Genomic DNA, 21,788 nt, shown 5'->3' on the forward strand with positions numbered 1-21,788 from the left:
ACGTGAACCAAATCCCTGGTTGTCAAATAGCGAGGATCGGCAACATTTGGAGAAAGAAACGAGGTTGAGAAAGAACTAAACTTCAGATTTCCTGCTGTTCAACATTGCGCAACGTGATGCGATATTTCGTTATTTTAGGCACACTGTGGACACGAAAAGTTTTTAATCAGACGACGCCGTTCTGTGACGTGGCGTTTACGTTACGCCACAGGCTCCGCCCCAAATAGCTGCCACAGCAAGTGATACTGATCATATTATGCTATTCTCCACCATCATAATGTTTTGTTGAGTCCCTGATCTGTATTAATTCTGCCCTGTTGCCAGCTCTTGAAGTTCAGTTGCTTCTTATCGCACGGATGAGTGTTGCATTTATTTCTTATCACATTTTTGTGCAGTTTTTGCATCAATCTGAGAGTGTGTGACAATTATCCAGAACCAAGTTAGAAATCGTGCTGTATATCTAATTCACGTCATTTTATATAATATCGCCAAGTCTATGATGTAAAGTGAAACATTCACTTTAAGAAGCATTTGTGATGAAAAGGTGAATTTTAAATGACACAGGGAGTACCAGAGAGTGGAATGAGAGCTGTAACTGACCGCTCTGTTTCCTGTCCAAATCGTCATAGCGCTTTGACCACGGATGGTATGCAGTTTATTCCACGGGGACTGCGTACCCTTATTGTCCTTACTACGAACAGGAGCCACAGGGACGAGTTGGTACGCGTTGCACTGTAACTCCAATCAGACTGTTTTCGCAGGAATGTGTGTGAATTTCTACGCGACCAAACTGCTGAGGTCAATCGCCATTTCGTTGGAAAAGATAGCACGCCGAACGATCGTATTATACAGCGCGAGACGTTGAACGGTTGAGACTGTGACATGTGTCATTAAGTACACAAAATGTAAACCATCTAAAAGAAAACATTATTTATTTTAAACTGATGAGTCATCTCTAGCAAGCCTGTATGAACCGACAAGGGCCACATAAGAAGCAATATAGAACTGCCGCCACTGGTTATGCTAGTGTGTACAGGATGCGAAAAAATAATTCTGCAAATTACGAAAGTCAAATAAAGTAGAGGCCTCGAACTGCGATTTCTTTTTTCCCTTAACGATTTTAAATCGTTACAATAGCCTGTAAATTTTTAATGTCCTTTCTTACGGGGAGATGTTAAGAACAGTAATGGTTCAAAATTTGCTTCTTCAACATTCAAATGGAGCGCGCACTTGTTGTGAGATGATCATCGGTAATTATTAGTTCTCTCACAATTTGAAAAAGCTGACAAAAAATATCCACGAGACTTTTTCCACTTTCTTCACAGGTCTCAGAATACAGACAACATAACGTACGTAGATCACTGGTACAGCACCGATTTTTTTCTGTTAAGTTAGAAGAACGGTGGCTTCCTCCCTCGCTTTTCGAATACACGTCGTTTGCTTAGTGCACTCTGCCTGCGTTTGAAGTTTATGAAGCTAGAGTACTCCCGATATATACGATGAACTCGAATTCCGCTGACAGAATTTCAGACGTTGTTCGGGGATATTTTCTGAGTATTTTCGTACGAGAAACCCGTGATCTCCAGTGGCTGGTTACAGAGTATTTGCATTTAGTTTGATATTGAACCGTCCATTATTTTTTATAGTTGTATTGCACTGAAAATATTTTCACAACGGTGCAAATCTCTACGGTGCGAGTTTTGTACCTTTTTGTTTTCAAAACAAACTCATTCCATTCACTGTACGTCCTCGATGTTCAGTTATGTCTCTGGGTTTTTTTTTCTTCTGGTAGTGTTTATTGCACGTAAAACAGCGCTACACAGCAATATTGATAAGTTTACTGCTGAGAAGACAGCCGATAGGCATCTGCTGTATGGAAGAGCGGCAGAACGACACTACACTGTTTCCTTTGCGACGGTAAACACATCACACTACTTTTTCGCGTTCAAATATTCGCCTACAATAAGCTCGATCTTTCCGTGTTAGAATGGATAGCACTAGACGTGGGAGGTATGCTTTATCACTGTTTCAACATGCATTTGCACGGAAACAAAATGCAGTTGCGTAATAAATGGAAGCAATCATAATTAAGTTTGTTACGAACCGCAAGAGACCACAGGTACAATATAAAAAACTGATCAGAAAATATCCCTGGTGAATCTCCGAAATTCTGTCAATGGAATTCGAGTTCGCCCGGGAATTACAAAAAGCGTGTGGAAGCAGGACGCCAGAGACGTGGATTCAAAGGCAAACAAGCATCTTCCAACATCATCGAGGTCTTTCAGATGTTTACTTTCAGATGCTACCCGACGACGTCGTCTGACTGCTACCGCCAATGTCTGAGGAAGTCGAAAAGAAGACAACAACTCGAAAAGAGTAACATTTAATATCAGCCGTTAAGTGCTAATCCTAACACAGCATTTTATAAGTTTTAAGATAAGTGAAAGACAGCTGTATACCACTATTTCAAATATTTTCTTCGGGATAGGTTAAACATTCACTAAGAATTTCTTGAACGTTAAAACCATGACTGCACCTGATTGTAAACTTTTTGTCAAAACTTAAAATGTATTTACATTAGCTACAGGCCCATTTCAGCTTTTACGGCACCTTCAAGTAATGGTTTCAAGTGTATAACAAGTATGCTTATATGAGAATTTTTCCGCAATAAGTACATAAATTTTAGTTTTATAATTCCAAAAGACCTTTTATCTTCCTTCAATATAACACTTATTTACGTTACTAATGCTTTCCACCTTTTATTTTTAAATATCTTCAATGGTTTTATTCTGGAAAATATAGTTTTGATTTCGTTTGTGCTTACAGATTCGAAACAGTCCACACCGTAATTGTTAGCCGTAAAAATGTCAGTTACAATTATTCGTCTGCCTTAGCAAAATCTGCGTTTACTGTCACTGTAGTCGAAGTGCGTCCTCTAACCAATGTCCAGTTGAGATGAAGTGTCGATTATGGCATGACAGACGTGTAATTGTAACATTTTATTCATGTGAAAGGTATTGCGTGAACCGTATCGAATCTACAAATATAAATACCAAACATTTATTTTCCGGGATAAATCGAATGAAGATGCCTCTAACATGGTAGGCGAAACTGGTCTGAAACCCAAATAGATATTACATTGTTGCAATGAAACGTCGTTTTGAAGTATAAAAGTAATACTTCAAATAGTTAACCGACTTTTTCACTGTATGCTAAATTGAAAAAGTGGTCCGTGCAGATTTGTTCTAGACGCACATGTTCATGAAAAAACTCACTTGACAATGGCTTAAAAGCCGAAACGGGCCTGTAGTGAATTTACATACATTTTTAATTTTGATAAAAACTGTGCAGCACGGAGGAATCACGATTCCAACGTAAAACAAACTGGTAATTCACTTCACTGCGAACTATCGAAATGTCGTCGTAGTATATGATTGTGTTGATCCTGCGAAGTTGGTGTGGTAGTGCAATTTTTGTTGAAAAGGTGCTGACATTGCAGTTGAGAATTCGTAAAGTAGTGAACGGCGTCACCGTGAGTGGTACTAGTGCGGTGCAGTGGAAGAGCGCCGTGAGTTACGACGCGAGGTCGGGCAGATCGCGACCCGCCGTTACCTCAGGGCACGAGGGCGCAGCGCCGGCGGCGGCGGCGGGCGCGGGTCTGTCTGCCGAGGGCCGCGTGCGGTCCGTGGGGACGGGGCTCGGGCTGTCGCGCGGGATCGCACTGGGAGACGCACGGCGGCGTCCGCGGAGGCGGCGGGGGAGGCGGAGACGGCGGCGCCGGCGACCGAGAGAGAGTGTGTCGGGCGGGGGCAGTGTCTGTACGGTGCACGTGGCGGCGGTCCAGCTGCGCGCGTGCTGGCCGGTCGGGGGCGTCGCGCGCACTGGCGCGGCCACCGCCGCCGCCGCCTCCGCCTCCGCCGCCGCCGGCGTCCGCCGCCCGGGACGCTGCGCCCGCGCCGCGCTCCAGTTGGTGCCCCCGGCCGGCGCAGGGCGGCGTTGCGGTGCACGCCTCGACGCAGCAGCGCCGCCCCGCGACCGACTGCGCCGATCGATAGCTCGTAGTCGGGGGCGGCGCTCAACCGGGCTGACGTGACGCGACGCGGGCACTTGCCGGGCGCACCGCCAGGTGTTTCCGCGCCCCAAGTATTGCTGACCCACAGCTGTTGCTCGAACCCATTATACCACATTTCCAACATTTTTGTCGGGTTTGTTTTGTACGAACATCGCAACATGTGTGATGGAAAAAGCTACTTCAACTCGATTCTTACTGTGGACTGATGTCAAAGTGACGTGTTTCCATAAAACTTAATATAACACGAAACTCGATAGCAGTCGACAAATGAAGAACTTCAGAGACAGCATACCAGATCTCGCCGATTTCGTGCTATAACTTGCGTGCTCTGACAGCATCCCATATCGAGGCAATGGCATATTTAATGCCACGAGATTCGCTCTTGGTATGATTTGTTGTAATTAAATGTCCATTAACACTAGCAGTAAAAGCCTCCAGGACATGCCAAGATGAAAGACACTATTGTCAAAATTTGTATATTGTTAACCGTGACGAAGTATTTAGACATGTGCAGTTACAAAAATGGTTCAAATGGTTCGGAGCACTATGGGACTTAACATCTGAGGTCATCGGTCCCCTAGAACTTAGAACTACTTAAACCTAATTAACTTAAGGACATCACACACATCCATGCCCGAGGCATGATTCGAACCTGCGATCGTAGCGGTCGCGTAGTTCCAGACTGAAGCGCCTAGAACCGCTCGGCCACACTAGTCGGCGTTCAGTTACAGCTTCGAAAGAAGTAGGATCGGCACTTGCTAGGTTCAAATATTTTTGTATACATCTTCATGTTCGTAAAAGTATCTGTCACTTTGCTGTTAATGTAACAGAAATGTGTTCTGCAACATTCGATGCTATTTACATATAAGAGCACTCTTTCTCAGGGGTGATTACCTGGCTTCGGTCTGTCACTCTTTTAGAGAGTGTGGTTAGCCGGAATTTGAAAGTACTGCTGAAATTGCAGTCAGTGAAAAGTCTCCATATCAGTCAACATATGTGCTACATCATTTTGACGTCATTCTCCGGTAAGAATCAGATGAAACTAGCTGCCCCCCGTGGTGACCCGCAGTGCACTCAACAGGGAGTGGCTGTGTTTATGCTTGGCGACAGGGCCGTAGTGAGCAGATGGCGAGATTGGCCACTGCCAAGTGCGCAGGCACAAAGGAACCCCAAAACTGAGCAAAATATAAAAAAGGAAAAAGAAACAGAAAGCAGAGAAAAAGTCTTTCTCTCTGCCTGTGACTAAACACAGACTGTTGTCACAGTAGCTTTTCCACATTACCGTTTCGTCCCAGTATTACCATAAAGAGATAGCTTCTACCAAACTGACGTCTATTTCAGACATTCTTTATGTGACAAAAGTACGCTTGGTCAGCACAGGTGCCGCCTAGCAGAGTTCAGAAATGATGTCTTACACTCGCTTTATGCTCGCCAGTAGATCTGTGACGTCATCTCGGACTTCAACGTCTCCAAGTGCTAGGAGACTCCACTCGCCTGTCTCCGCTGCTGCCCATGTAGGCTAACTGAAAAATCGTAATTGAGTCTGTTGTTGGGTACAAGTGGACTATTATAGCCTAGAAAGGAGAGCGAGTATACGAATTTCAACTATAGCCAAGGCTTGCTGTGTTGTCACTACTTACATAACTACTGGGCATGATGATTATTATTTACCAATATATAGACCGATCATTAGCATGTTTTGAAGAGTGTTGTATATTTAAATAAGAATACAGGCTTTTTGTCCGCACGAACTCTGTATGTTTTTCATTATATAGCATCGAATTTTTGTAAACTCCGCTTTTCCTCCCACAGAGTAAATTTTCAGTTGCTTGCAATGTGTAACTTAATTATATTCTCCAGGTCTCTCGAAACGCTACTTCGTTAGATCCTATGAGTCGGTCTCTTTCGCCCTGTCAGGGCTACACTACAATAGTAATATTGTGCACTCAACTGCCATGTTAGGTCACGACTTCACACTCCTGCACGCTTTACTAAGGGGCACGAGTCGACGAGTAGGAAGCGACCACGCTAACACTGTACTCAGTCTCGACATACTACAGGAGGAGTAAAGTAAGTCAGTATAGGACTGACGTAACACTGGTGCCTTAATTTCTAAAGTATGCAACCCTCAACATTGAGGTCGCACTCGCTCCGTTACTGATTCTTGCCACCTACACAACTCACCCATGTTCAACGAAAGAGCTGTACGAGGGACATTCAGTAAGTGCAACACCTTTTTTCTTAGCCACTTCCGGTTCAACCCTTGTAGTTTCATGAGGTTCCTATAGGAGGCAGCGCTAAACGTAGTCTTGAAAATGACGTCTGTCAAGGAGGTGTGTTCCAGACAGAAAGCTGTCATTGAGTTTCTTGTGGAATAAAGCCAGAGCATCGCACACATTCATAACTATTTGCAGAATGTTAACAGTGACGTGGCAGGGAACAAAAGCACGGAGGGTCGTTGGGCGAGGCGTCTGTCATAATCACAACAAAGTCGTGCAGCTGAACGCAAGCAGCTGAGACGCCTGCATTGTTGGAACCTGCGGATACTCTCATTCGAAATGATCGACGGATCATAACCGAACATCTCTCTGCTCAACTGGATGTCTCTGTTGATAGCGCTGACACAATCGCACACCAGTTCGGGTACTCACAGGGCTCTTCGCGGCCTAACAGAAGACCATAAAGAGTAAGGAAGATCCACCTGTGAGGAATTACTTGCGCGTTACGAGGCTCGTCGTGACAACGTTCTGCCAACATCGACACAGGCGATGAAACATGGGTTCTTCACTTCGAACGGGACACAAAACGGCAACCCATGAAGTTACATCAACACACCTCTCCTCCGAAAAAAATGTTCAAGCCACATCCTCAGTCGGTAAAGTCATGGCAATAGTATTCTGGGTCTGCTAGTAGTAGGGATATGAGGCTCTTACCCCAAAATTGATCAATTAATTACTCCACTGTCACTCACACCCATTCTCACCCCCACCTCTGGTGCCAACATGTATTTCCCTCAGCCAGCATGTGGATTCCCACCCCATCCCCCTCTTCCCATCCCTCTCCCCCACCGACCCTATTGGTCACAATTTCGAATTTTCACTGTACAGTTCATTTGTCAATTCAGAGGGCATAATTGCTGATGAAAATTGTTTATAAAATGGGAATAGGTGATAGAAATAAAAAAACTCAGAGGATCGGATAGCGGTGAATTATAGTTTACAGAGGATACAATTTGCATTCCATAGAACAGGGAAACTCTTCAGTAGAATGAAAAACCAGTCCAAGTTGCAAATTTTTACTTTTTATTCATTTAATGAATAGTTTTGGGCCAAAACCTAGTTTCAAACCATCATACAGCGTAGAAAACCAAATTACACTCATGTGTAATACAGTTATTACCAAATTTTTATGGGTATATCAAAGATACAGAACATATCTTTCAAACCTTACACATAGTCGAAAATGGCATTTCCAAAGTTATCAAACATTTCTGCGGACATTTACAGTGCATACTGATAACTGGCAGCTTATTCCTTCCTCTGTCATAAAGAAACCTCGAAAAGGGGGCGCCATATCAGGATATAGGAAACCTTCTTTATTTACTAAAATGTTTTCCAATCATCAAGAATACAACAACTCATACAATAACCATACAAATCCACAATAAAATTAGTACTTTTTAAAATATTTACCAAACACAGGCAAATTCTTAAAATCACTGACCAATAATACATAGCAGCGCCACATTGTTGTTGACTTGTACAGTTATTGTACGAATTGTTGTATTTTTGATGGTTGGAGAATATTTTAATAAATAAAAAAGGTTTTCTGTAACACGATAGGGCGCCCCCTTACCGAGTTTTCCTTACGACAGTGGAAGGAGTAAAGCGCCAGTTACCTCTGTGTGCCGTACATGTTCATTGCACATTTTTGACATGTTTCTAAATGCCATTTTGGACTGCGTTACGTAAGTTTTGAAATGATAGTTCAGTATCTTTGGCTTAAAAATTTGTAATGACTGTATTATACATCACGTAAATTTGACTTTATGACCTGTAGAATGATTTGAAAATGGGTCTCTGTCCAAACTATTCATTGGAAGAATAAAATGTAAAAGTTTGTAGCTCCGAATGGTTTTTTCGTTCTACTGATCATCAGAAGTTGTTGACCCAAGCCACTCCAGCATGATGGAAGCTCGTAGGGACTCTCCTGTTTAACATCCAGTCATGTACACTGTGATCACAAGGTCATTAAGACACTCCGTGGTGTGCTGCCAGGCATGACTGCACTAGTGACTAGTGGTGTGCCTGGCTTCATCCCTTTCCCACATCAGGTAGCAGCCAACTTCCTTGATGTTGGGGACTGGGTCTGCCTCGAACTGGCTGCATTCATGACAGCTGCCATAGATGCCACGCCTCACCTACATTGCTGGTCCCACCTGTCCCTGCCTTCTGCTCTGCTCCAGGGCTTGGCACGAAAGGGCGGTGAACACTCCGCATCACACATCCTCGTAACTCTCCAGCAGCCTCAGATGACACACGCCGCACCACGAACGCTGCATGGCTAGGTGTCCGGCGGGCCACGAAGTGACCACCCACTAGCAGCCCCCACTCCTCAGTTTCCACGCCAAAGGGGGATAGCAGCTAGCAACTAAAGAAGGAAAATGGCAGATGATTATCTACATCTACATTTATACTCCTCAAGCCACCCAATGGTGTGTGGCGGAGGGCACTTTATGTCCCACTGCCATTACCTCCCTTTCCTGTTCCAGTCGCGTATGGTTCGCGGGAAGAACGACTGCCAGAAAGCCTCAGTGCGCGCTCGAATCTCCCTAATTTATGATGTACGATGCCATTCTCCAGGTGATGGTGGGGATCTGACATGAACAATAAATTTTATTTTAGAACCTTAGCGTATTTCTTCTACAACTGTGACCTAATGAAAACAACAACATATACACTATGCCATCAAAAGTATCCGGACACCGAGAAAAACATACTTTTTCATAGTAGCTGCATTGTGCTGCCACCTACTGCCAGGTACTTCATATCAGCGACCACAGTAGTCATTAGGCATCGTGAGTAAACAGAATGGGGCGCTCTACGGAACTCAGGGGCTTCGAACGTATTACTTGTGTCGTACGTCTGTACGCGATATTTCCACACTCCTAAACATCCCTGGGTCCACTCTTTCCGATGTGATAGTGAAGTCGAAACGTGAAGGGACATGTACAACACAAAAGCGTACAGGTCGACCTCATCTGTTGACTGACAGAGTCCGCCGATAATTGAAGAGGGTCGTAATGTGTAATAGGCAGACATCTATCAAGACCATCACACAGGAATTGCAAAACTGCATCAGAATCCACTGCAAGTACTATGACAGTTTGGCGGGAGGTGAGAAAACTTGGATTTCATGGTCGAGCGGCTGCTCATAAGCCACTCATCATGCCGGTAAATGCCAAACGACGCCTCGCTTGGTGTAAGAAGCGTAAACATTGGACGACTGAACAGTGGAAAACGTTGTATGGAGTGACAAATGACGATGCACAATGTGGCGATCCGATGGCAGGGTGTGGGTATGGCGAATGCCCGGTGAAAGTCATCTGCCAGCGTGTGTAGTGCCAATAGTAACATTCGGAGGCGGTAGTGTTATGGTGTGGTATTCTTTTTCATGGAGAGGGCTTTCACCCCTTGTTCTTTTACGTGGCACTATCACAGCACAGGCCTGCATTGATGTTTTAAGCAACTTCTTGCTTCCCACTTTTGAAGATCAATTCGGGGATGGCGATCGAGCACCTGTTCATAATGCACGGCCCGTGGCGGAGTTGTTACACGACAATAACATCCCTGTAATGGACTGGCCTGCACGCGGTCCTGACCTGAATCCTATAGAACACATTTGGGATGTTCTGGAACGCCGACTTCGTGCCAGGACTCACCGACCGACATCGATATCTCTCCTAAGAGCAGCAGCGCTTGAAGAATCGGCTGCCATTCCCCAAGAAACCTTCCAGCATCTGATTGAACGTATGCCTGCGAGAGTGGAAGCTGTCATCACGATTAAGGGTGGGCCAACACCATATTGAATTCCAGCATTACCGATGGAGAACGCCACGAACTTGTAAGGCATTTTTAGTCCGCATATTTTTGATCACATGGTGTATTTCAAGGGAGTTCCTGGCTATTTGTTACAGAATGAACAAAAGGGTATTTCTCTAAAGATAGCAGATGCATCTGATTTTCCGTCTACTTGCCAGGAAACAGAAGATCGTTCCGTAGGCCTCTATCTGGCTGGCTCTGAGCACCATGGGACTTAACATCTGTGGTCATCAGTCCCCTAGAACTTAGAACTACTTAAACCTAACTAACCTAAGGACATCACACACATCCATGCCCGAGGCAGGATTCGAACCTGCGATCGTAGCAGTTGCGCGGTTCCGGACTGCGCACCTAGAACCGCTAGACCACCGCGGCCGGCAGGCCTCTATCTGTTGCTCAGAATTTTTTTCTCCCACGCGGCGGCCACCTGCACCAAGCCTGCCTTAAGAAGGAAAAGAAGGCGAGATTAACATCATCCTCCCACAGCTGTACCCTGACTAACAAAAACATGAATTTTGAGGGATGCAGCTGACGTCAGAAGTGTCGTGCTATCTGTTTACCTCAGAATGAACAGAGAGTATATGTCTAAGGTTAGCAACTGTGTCAATTTTCCAGTTGCTTGCCAGCAAACAAAAGATCTTTGTCTCAGAATTTTTTTCTTCCTCAGAGCTGTGTTCTGTTCCTAAAACACCTGCACAATCCTGATTAAAGAAAAAGAAGGCAAGTTATAACTTGCTGGTATGGCATTCTGAGCTCCTACTGGTCCTCTGCAAAATAGAGGGTGGAGTCTCATGGTATATAAAGCTGAACCTCCACCATAATCATCATCAGTCCCTGACAGATCCGTCTAGAACATTCGGCGATTGGCAGGGTCTTTGATAGGCGTATCTCATTAACTACAACTAGAATCCCGCTTGAGGGGGTGGGGGATGGGGGTTCACGACCCAGTCAGGTTTCCCGGTGCTAGAAACAGAGTTCCTCAACGCCCTAGATGATGCGAGACGTAATGCCATTAAATATAACGCATTTCTGCTGTGATATGACTCACTCTCTCCTTCCCTCCCCCCCCCCCGCCTCCCCCCCCCCCCCCCCCCCCGCCGTAGCACAAGGTGCTCCTGCACAGGAGAGCTTGCACTACGTCTGGGGTGATAATGGCGTTATATCTCAGGGTCCATCAATCGCCGGGTGGTATCGTGAATACTGCTACACAGGGCTGGTTTTCCGAGATGGAAGTAAGAGGGTCAGCTAAAGCATTCAGCCAAATACCACACCTCAACATCTATATTCAGGCCTACGATCCGTTGAATGGAGGGTCCAGTTATTTAGAACTCCCTAAAGATATAACTGATAAGAAGACATCCATTAACGTCCAAAATGAAAAGTATAACTCTTGTTTTGCATGGTCAAACCTGGCTTGTGAGACAAATTGCCATTACAGATACCATCCCGAGCGCACAAAACCATGCAATTTACCGAAGAATGATATGCCTGGAGGTCCTAATTTTGATGGTATCGAGTTCCCCACAAATATTCAGGGCATACCAAAATTGGAGACATAAAATCCTCGAATAGTTCACGTTTATGGCGTGAAGAGGAAGCAGAAAAGCAATCCAGATGAGCAGGACAGTCATACTACAATTGGACCACTCCATTTTTCGAAATACGCAGTTGAGCTTGACGTTCCTGTAAACATGCTGCTCTTCTCTGAAGATGATAATCAACAATATGTTTAGATCAAAAACACGTCCCGCCTCCTTAATTCTCGACTCAATAAACACAAGTGTAAGTAGTACATTTGCTTCAGGCGTCTAAATACCTTCCCATGTAGGTAAGAAACGAAGGTTGCCTTGCCTTCAACTACATGGTTTCAACTACTTTTCAAGGTCATCCAACTATCCAATCGCATGTAAGCAGATCATCATAAATAGCAGTCTTTTTCTTTGTATTTTTCGGCGGGGTAGAGATAATTTGAAAAAAATCACAGTCCTGGGACAAAGAGATCCCACCAATTTTGAAATTCCTACCAAAATTCGAAATTATTATTATTATTATTATTATTATTATTATTATTATTATTATTACAGGATTAATCAATACGAAGATCAGTTAATAACATAATGTATTCCTGTAATCCTCCGCCAAGCCTCTTTATCCAGCGCATCTTCCTTGTCGATGCTGCGATGTCCCATTACTCCATTAAGTGGTCTGTCCAAGAACGTCGTGGTCTTCCGCGCTTAAATCTTCCGGGTGGTTTCCATTCATAAACCTTCTTTGGCCACCGGTGATTTGGAATTCTCATCATATGCCCGTACCATTTTAATGATTTCTTTCAATTCTGTCTATCACTGTATCATTTCCCTTCATTCTAGATCTTACTTCGTCATTAGTTTTCCTTTCGATTCTTGATATTCTGGCACTCCTACGCAAATACTCCATTTCCACAGCTATTGGTGTTCTTTTGAGATCTGCATTTAAGATCCATATTTCTGAACCATAGCATAGCACTGATTAAACCGTTATCTTACCTACTCTTTTCTTATTGCTGCTGGAAATATTCTTATCCCACCAAAAAGAATTCATACACCCTAACACTTTTCTGCTTTGCTGTATTCTATATTTTAATTATGTATGGCCCAATCCATTTTTGTCAATATGTGCCCCGAGATATTTAAATATCTCTACCTGTCACATAACTTCTTTGTCATTGATGTGTACTTCAAATTTATCATCACTATTCACCACCAGATACTCTGTTTTTGTTAGACTCGTTTGTAGTCCCCATCTGTTATATTCCTGATATAATCGTCGTATCATTAACTCACGGTCATATAGATCTTGTGCTATAAAAGCTTCATCGTCAGCAAAAACGTAATGAAAATATCTGCACGTCTTGACAGTTATTCCCATTCCTCTGCAGCTGTTCTTCTAATTTCGGAGAGCCACTTCTACGTATAAATTGAACAAGACAGGTGACATACGGCAACCTTGTCGCAAAACTTTAGTGACATTAGTAGGTTCTGATAACTCTGAACCTCGTTTAAGCTGTACCATATTATCTCTGTACATTTCAATAATAAGTAGTAAAAGGTGATAATCCATACCTACCTCTTTCATAGCTTCCCGCAGCTTAGATCTAGGGACTGTATCGTAAGCTTTTGCTAAATCTACAAAGGTAATGTGTAGCTCCTTCCCTATGTACTACCTTCCGTACTGTATGATGTTCTTGTCAATGTTTTTGTAGCACAAGAAATAATTAAGGTGACATATTCTCAGTATCAATGATAAATGCAGTTGTAAATGCAGAATACTCAATTCTTCTAATACGTAGTGATGTTCTCTGATATGAAAGGTTGCAAATTAGAAAGTGCAACATCATTAAAGCCACTTTAATTGAGCTTTGCTGTCTTCAATAAAAATAAATGTACTTATCCTGTGCGCCTTGGCCTCAGACACTTTAGTTTTCTGAGGGCCTGTCGTTATTAGAATATTATATTTCACGTGCCTTTCGTCATTTCCAGAGGCGCAGTGCCGCTGTGCAACACGAAGCTGAAATGCTGTGTTAAAGTGCACCAACATTTTGAGGGTTACGTGAAAGGCTTTGATTGTTGTGCGAGTAATGTTAATTTCTTTTCAACTGCGGGTTTAAGCAGTCTATCATGTTTGTGTTTAACGTATTAGACATGAAAAGTAGCAAAGCAAATTTCGCGCACATTAAAATACGACCAACTTCATTGTTCTGTTAATGAGAAGAGACTCTGGGCTTTCCGTGAGGTTCACATTGAAATCTTGTTATAGCACTGATTAAAATTCTTTGAAAGCTGTTTTCTATTTCCATCTGAATTACAATTATTTTTTATGTAGTGAATCGTGTGAGACCTGATAGGTGCTGACTGGTCCAGGCTAACACAAAAACTGTTTCTGCAGTGAAATATTAATTCACTTTCGAGTAAAACACTTAAGCATATAATTATCAGCGAGTGAGTTCCTATTTATAAGCCGTGTGGAGTAATAAAAAACTTAAAACTATGTTCTCGAGCGTAATCGCGTCTTTGAAACAAAATCAGCTCAGTATATGAAATATGCAAATTATTCAGTAATAATTATGGGATGCCTTTCCCTGCACTATTGAAAGCAAATCACAAATTACACATTTGTAGAATTAATTATTATTATGATAAGAATGCTTTTTCTTACAGTGTTAGTAACAAATACATACCATTTTCATCACGAATCGTCTATGGCGTCCTTCAACAATCAAGAACAAATCGAAGAGTAGTTAGTTTCTTTCTCTTTCCTTCTCGTTAGAGGACTGTCTTTTCATTTCTATCTTTGTTCACTGATTATCCTTGAAATACATAGTTTTCGTATTAATAGTAATTTTCATTGTTTTTTCTATATTTTTCACAATACTTCACTGCAAAAATCACAACACATCGTCTTTATGGCTTTTTCGTGATTACGATTATTTTTATATCGTCGCACTAGTTTCGTAAGTTTTCACAATAACGTCATGGGGTTGGCCCATGCCCCCCCCCCCCCCAAAATGTGGTAGTTATTTGTCTCATAGCAAACTACAAACACTATCCACATTTTTAGATCAAGATTTGTATTATTACATTTCTCTCTTAATTAGGCATTAGTATTTTACGGGAATAAGTTGTAATAAGTAGCAGGTCCTGTCCCTCTAAGTTACTTCGGATATCTTTCCAACTCCCCTGCTTGACTTGCGTGTAGTCTGTTTCGAAGACAACAAATTCCATGGGTTAAGAAGAATAAAGGCCCCCTATTCAGGTTTAGCCGGGCGTGGGAAAGCCCAGGAAGAAACCACCCCAGGGCCTCAGACTACGCACTAAACAAGCGTCTGATTTCCTTTAATACAAATACAAATATTTTAATTTCCCATGAATTTAGTTGGTATAAAAGTAACATATTATATGAGCATGTACAATTATAGAAACGTTTCACACTTACAATACAGGTAGAAAATTGTTAGGTAGCCATCATAGAAATGAAAATTGTAGAAACAATAAAGTCATTATTTATTTTTCATGATGATAAGTTTTTGAAGTAAGTCACACTCGCATTAGAATTCACACTTATACACCCTACATCTGGAAAGAAGTTCTATTAGCACATTTCATATTGTGTACCCTTCCGTGTAGTTACCGTTCGTGTATGTTTGTGAACGTATTTAGTTCGTGCAGTTCTTTTTGTATATACGTAACTTAATTATTTAAAAGTGTAGCAATTTTTCTCCATACTGCACACAGCACAATTTAAGGAAGCGGGTACATTCCGCACACAGGCACTGTGGTGGGTGTCCAATATATGTTTCCTGTACATATTTCACCAGTCCATGTTGACACACAACGGATGTGATTAGCTACACCGTCACTGACATCTATGACAACGTGCACTGATCTGTATCACTGATCCAGATCCACCACATCAGATGATGCACTTCTTTTTCCGAAAATTGTCATATACGATAACCAAAACATTTAATACAGTTATATATTGCACTGTTCATTTTACAGATCGCTACTGCGTCGTTTGAAACAGAAACAGTCCTTTTACAAAATACACTAATCCGCAGACATGAGTCTTCCACAAATTGAAACTGTAATCATTTAATAGTGACAATAATCAAGTGCAGTTTGTTTATTGTTATCCCAACGTTACACATAATAAACAGCCTTCGTAGTGTCTCAGAAAAGCATCAGCTAAATAGCCATCTGGGCGAGGTAACAGTTCATGTTTACAATGTTGTTGTCCAGACTATTTACTCATTTAGCCCTTGTTCTTTTTTATGTTTTGTCGTTTATTCATGGTGTGTAGGAGATTAGTCCAAGTACAACCAGCTACCAGTCCCTAACCAAACGCTAGCGGTGGCGAAACATTATTTCAAATTCTTATAAGTTCCCAAGATGGGATTCTATGTAACTTTGTAATATTATCACGTAATCCAGATTGGTAAAATGTCCCCCCCCCCCCCCCCCGTGGTGCATGCCATATTTATTCCCCAAGGTGCGCTTATTCACACTTACATTCAAGATACATTTACAAAGAACATAAAATAGTAATTGCAAAAAAATATCTTTAACGGAAATTGCGAAATTTAAACAAATAAATTTGACCTTCAAATGATCTTAGTTTTTTCATTAACTATCTTAACTATATTTACCAAGAAGAGCTTCTAAGTCCTGATGACGTCCTTCTTTTCATTATCAGTCAACTCTGACTCCAGGAAATTATTTTTTCCAGAAACAATGCTTTGACGTTGTAGTCAATGATATATACTAGTATATACATCTCATGCTATCACTTGCATACATTTTCACATATACACAGTAACTGTAAAAACACAAATGAGATACACGGTAATTGTAATAAACATAAATGAAATACATTATAATCCTGTTAACACCATTTAAATTTTCATCCTTAATTACTCTGGCCAAGTGGCCCGCCCAGCATATCAAGCTGTTTCTCTACATTTCCTGTAAATGGTTTTAAATCATTGTGAGGATAGACTCCTTTTATTTATTTTTTGTTGTCTATTGTTCCCAACAGATAACTTTCATGGTGTGGTATGTCACAATCTTAAAGAGCCCTGTGTGCAACAGTTGCCACTTTTTGTTCACTTTTCTAAAAATTGACGATTTTGGGTGATGCCATACAAGTACTAGATCGCCAACATTGTATTTTTGCACAACGCCAAGTTCCTTCCTATGTCTTTGCAGTGTGGTATGAGCTTCTGTCAACCTATCTTCCCGAGATAGTTGGTCATTAATTTTAGGCAAAGGCCACGTCCACTCATTTTCTTCTTCTTGATCAGACATTAGTTCAAAAGGAGTTACTCCCGTGGAGACATTTTGTCAAATTTTTTCAAACATTACCTTGCCAAATAAGCAGCTCATTATACAGTTGACTGTCTTTTTCCATTCTGAGGGAATTTCAATCCTATTACAACAGTTGTTCATCAGGTACGTTATTCGTTTCTTCAGATATCTTCCTCCATCCTTCAATAAATCAACAGGAATGTTTCCTGGACCAGGTGATCGGCCATTCTTCATTTTAATTAATGCGCATTTCTCTTGCTCTATTGTAATGTTTATATTTCGATCAGTTACTTCCATCTTCTCTTCATTTCCTTGCGTGTAATATGGCCTATCTTTCCACCAAACTTCGAAATTCCCGTCAATAACATAAGTGGAGAAGGAAGGAGGGTGAGAGAGGGAGAGGGCAGAGATCCACGTGGAGGCTGAGGGAAACACATGACGTCATCTTGGGTTGGGGGTGGGTGACTGTGGGAAGTAGGGGTAATTAATTGATCAATTTAATTAATTTTCATTTCAATTTTATATCAATTTGAAATGAAAATTTGGGCAGGAGCCCCATCTACCTACTACTTCTGCTTGGGTTATTCTTTTTGATGTCTTCGCTCATGGTGCAACGATCAACTCTAATGTGTATTGCACTACCCTCAGTAAAGTGAAGAAATGACTTCAGCGTGTTCGTTGCCATAAAAATACAACAAACTTCTCCTTTTACATGACAACGCAAGATCTTCAGTGCTACGAGAAGAGTTCACAAAACTTAACTGGACCGTTTACCTCATCCACCTTACAGCCCGGATCTCGCATCTACCGACTTCCTCTTGTTGGGCTAAATGAGGGATGCACTCCGCATGAAGCAGTATGTGGACGACGGGAACGCTGTTGATGCAACAAGACGTTGGCTCTGACGTCGACTGGCAAAGAGGTACAATGCGGGCACACAGGCCCTCCCAATAAGGTAGCGTAACGCTGTGGTATTGAATGGAGATTATGCTGAAAAACATCATTTTGTAGCCACACTCCACCGCCGGCTCCATCCCTGATCGGCTTCTCCTGCGCTCCAAGCCAGTCGACTTAGAGCGCCTCTGGAGGCCGATCGCTACTGAAGAGGTCGCGACCACTTTGCCACCTAGAGGCTGTGCCGCCGCCCTTGACGGCCTCTCACTCGCGTAGCTGCGCTGTCTACCCGTGGAGATTATCACCCAACTCCTCTCCCATAAGCTTCCCTCCTCCCTCCTCCAAGCCATGACTTCCTTGATGCCTAAGACTGGCGCCCCAGCATACTTTCAGGCCATTGCTGTCTACTCGGTGCTAGCCAGTGACTCGCCTTATGCAGATGACTGCTGGAGACGAACGTCAACAGGCGTTCATCCCCTGGGATGGGATGCTGGAGAATACTTTCATCCTTGACCAGGAACTCTGTTTTCGTGGCCTCCCTCGATGTGTCTAAGGCGTTTGATTCGTTAGACATTGCAGCTATCTGCCCTGTGCTTAAGGCCCATGGTCTTCCCGACGAATTCGTGGACTATATCGAGGGATGCTACGACGGTAGAGCAATGGTCATTGTGGGTGGTGGGGACGTGTCTCCTGCTGTGTGGCCAGCAAGCAGCGTTCAGCAAGGAGATCCTCTGCCTCCTCCTTTAGCTTCGCCGTCGACTATGTTTTAGGCCGGCTGCCCACCCACATAGGTGCCAAGGTGCTGGGTAGCCAGGTCAATGTGGTGGCCTTTGCGGATGACATTCTGCTCTTCACCTCGACGAGGGGGGTCTGCAGCCAATTATCAACACAGCTGCAGCAGCTCTTGACGAGCTGGGGCTGCATGTGAACCTGCGGAAGTATTTCACCCTCGCGACGGTGGCGTCTGGCCGCGAAAGGGAGGGGAAGGTCGGTTCGGACGTTACCTTCACTGCCAGCGAAACCACCAAACAGGCACTGCACGTAGGTGGGACCTTCCATTACCAGGGACTGCAGTTCTCTTCTTTGGGCCAGTACCTCTTCCTTCCGAGGTGCCACATTGGGGAGCAACTGGGTGTCATCACGCAGGGGCCGCTGAAGCTGCAGCAGCAGCTCTATGCACTTTCAGGCGTCCTTCTCCCAGGCCTGTACCAGGGCCTCACCTTGATTTGCACCCACATCGGTGCCCTCAAGGCTATGGACATCTTCGTTTGGGCTGTGGTGAGGAGATGGTTCCATCTCCCAGTGGACACTCCTCTGGGCTGTTTTCATGCTCCTATAGCCCAGGGGGCTCTGGTAATCCCGTCTGCCCGCTGTATGGGAACAGATTCCTTGCCTAGCTGCAGCTCGGGCCCTGTGCCACCAACACAGGCTTGGGGGAGGTACAGCACGAGGTGGCGGCGCTGGAGTGGCATCTAACGTGAAGGGCCATCTGCTGAAGACAGCTGCACTGGTCGACGAGATGTGGGCCGTATGTCAGCATATCACCTTTGACAGAGCTGCCTTGCTCTCATCAGCCAGGACACCAGGCCAACACCACTGGATTGAAGACACCAGTCTCTTCCTGTTGGGCAGCGACTACATGGCTCGCATGCACACCCACATCAACGCCCTGCCCTCGAGAGCTCGCAGGAGTCGCGTCCACAACAGGCAGAATAAGTGTCAAGCGAGGTGTAATGCCATCTAGACTTCCAACCCCATCGCCCAGGACTACAGGCTCACTAGTAGATCCCATGTGCGGCTGCATGACGCCATCTAAAGTAGTCGCACGTGGGCTGGCTCAGCAGAGGTTTGGCGCCACTGTCAAGCCCCATCTCCGCACATCAGAGGACGTCCGCAGGCCCAACATCGTGGCAGCGAAGGATGGCGTGGCGCATGTCATCGACGCGCAGATCGTCGGCTGGTGCCACCGGTTGGTGCCACCGGCAGAAGGCAGCTAAATATAACGTCGCGTTGGTCATGCGTGCGTTCGGCGCTCTCCAGCCCGCAGCCCGCAGCGTGAAATTCTCGAAGGTGATGCTTAACTAGAGGGGGACATGGGTGCCTTCATCTGCTCGCCAGTTCCACTGACTTGGCTGCCATGTCGTCGCTACGCGGGTGCTGTGTGGAACTTCATGGGTCTTCGGACTCTTTGAAAAAACGACTGCCGTTAGGCTGACATACAGGGAGGGAGTGGGTTAGGGAGTCAGGTGAACCGTGGCGGGACTGGTGCCAGGGCTAGCATTTGGTTGGGCACTATCGATTCCCTCTGGCAGAAGTTTGTCTTTGGAGCCTGGGCCGGCTCAGGATAGTGGGCAGTACGGGGCGGAAAGGGACAACAACGTTGGGCACGGCACACGGACGGCAGCGAGCACGGTGTGCCAGAGTACGGGCAGCAGTTAGTGCTTCATCGTGCTGGGGTCAGTAACAGCGGGCCGGCGCTGTGGCTTCTTGGCAACCTCGTGAAGCTATGCGTGTGCTCGCTGCCGTGAAGCAACACGCTGTTACTATCATCCACAGCTGGCATCAAGTTAAGTAATTCAAGTCCTGCCAACGATTAGTGAAATATAATGATGATTGCTCTTGAGGCAGAAAAGCGTTGCAAGGACTATGATGTGATATTTCATGCCTCTTATTAAGTGTGTGCTTCGCTCCTTAATAGTATTGTTCTTACTTCAGCTGGCAAGTGTCTAAAACATTGATACGTATGCGCAGCCTTACCGAACGATCTATATTCCGTGTCTAAAGATTGCCGTGTGATACCTTACAGGCCCACGTAAGGTGCTCCATGTGATGCTTGGGTTTTAGTGAGCCAGTTCCGTTTGCATCATTCGTGTACGTGGTTCTGCTTAAAGGAATGAAATCAGTTTTGTTATTGTTATCGAAGTACTTTTCTGTATAAGTTTGAGTATTAAGGTGAAGGAAGGGTTTTTTGGTTCTCTGTTGTCGCTTCTGATTTATGTTTCAGAGATCGGAAGCCGTGGGCCACCGAAGTGCACAGCCTCCCCTTTTAAATTACTAGCGGGCGTACGGGCGGTGGACTTCGCCTGAGCTCGCATGTGCTGTTTGATTCCGATTCTATATTCTGAACAGGGTGGAAGTACAAACGGAGTCCACATCTTAATTCGAAGATAAGTACTCAGTCGCCTCCACCGTTCGTGGCCAAGTCGCGGCCTCACAATCTCGGGCCTCAGTTATTGTACAAGCTGCAGTTTTCTAAAACTACTTGTGGTGGCTCTGCAAGGTTGCCCGGGTTAAATGTTTTAAATATTTGTCTTAGGAATTTTGGGGGATTTCTAGAAGAATGTGTCTTAATTGAAACCGTTTTCTAAAATTTCTGTGCGATTCAGCCTTAGTGGCGTATGTCAATTTTGATGGGGAAATAACTGGGTTATTATTGATCAAACTGTCTATAACCTTGTAATGTTGTTTGGTAATATCTTGCGCGGGAGGGGCGGTTTTTATCTGTGTGGAAATAATACTTGATTTCCTGGTTATTTGATGTAAAGTTAATTTTAAATGATTTATTTGGCCAGAGTGGCGGTTTTTTAAATGTTTTTAAAGAGATTAATTCATTTGTGGTTTTATATAACAAGTAGGTTGTAAAGTCTGCCTGAATGGCGTTTCTTAAAGAAATTATTATCTGATTTATGATTGTAATTATCTTAATGATTTATCTATGATGCAAATAAATTTGTTGAAATGAAATGGTCACTGTATGGGTCAAGTCCTTCCACTCCCTTTATATTAAAGGTTAAGGAAATTGCAGTTCAAAATAGAAATAACGTACCACCAGGCATTAGTGTTAGTTTGCCCTGACTCCTGGGGCTTCAGACAATCACG

Source organism: Schistocerca piceifrons, chromosome 1, assembly GCF_021461385.2.
Source record: "Schistocerca piceifrons isolate TAMUIC-IGC-003096 chromosome 1, iqSchPice1.1, whole genome shotgun sequence".
Taxonomy (NCBI): Eukaryota; Metazoa; Arthropoda; class Insecta; order Orthoptera; family Acrididae; genus Schistocerca; species Schistocerca piceifrons.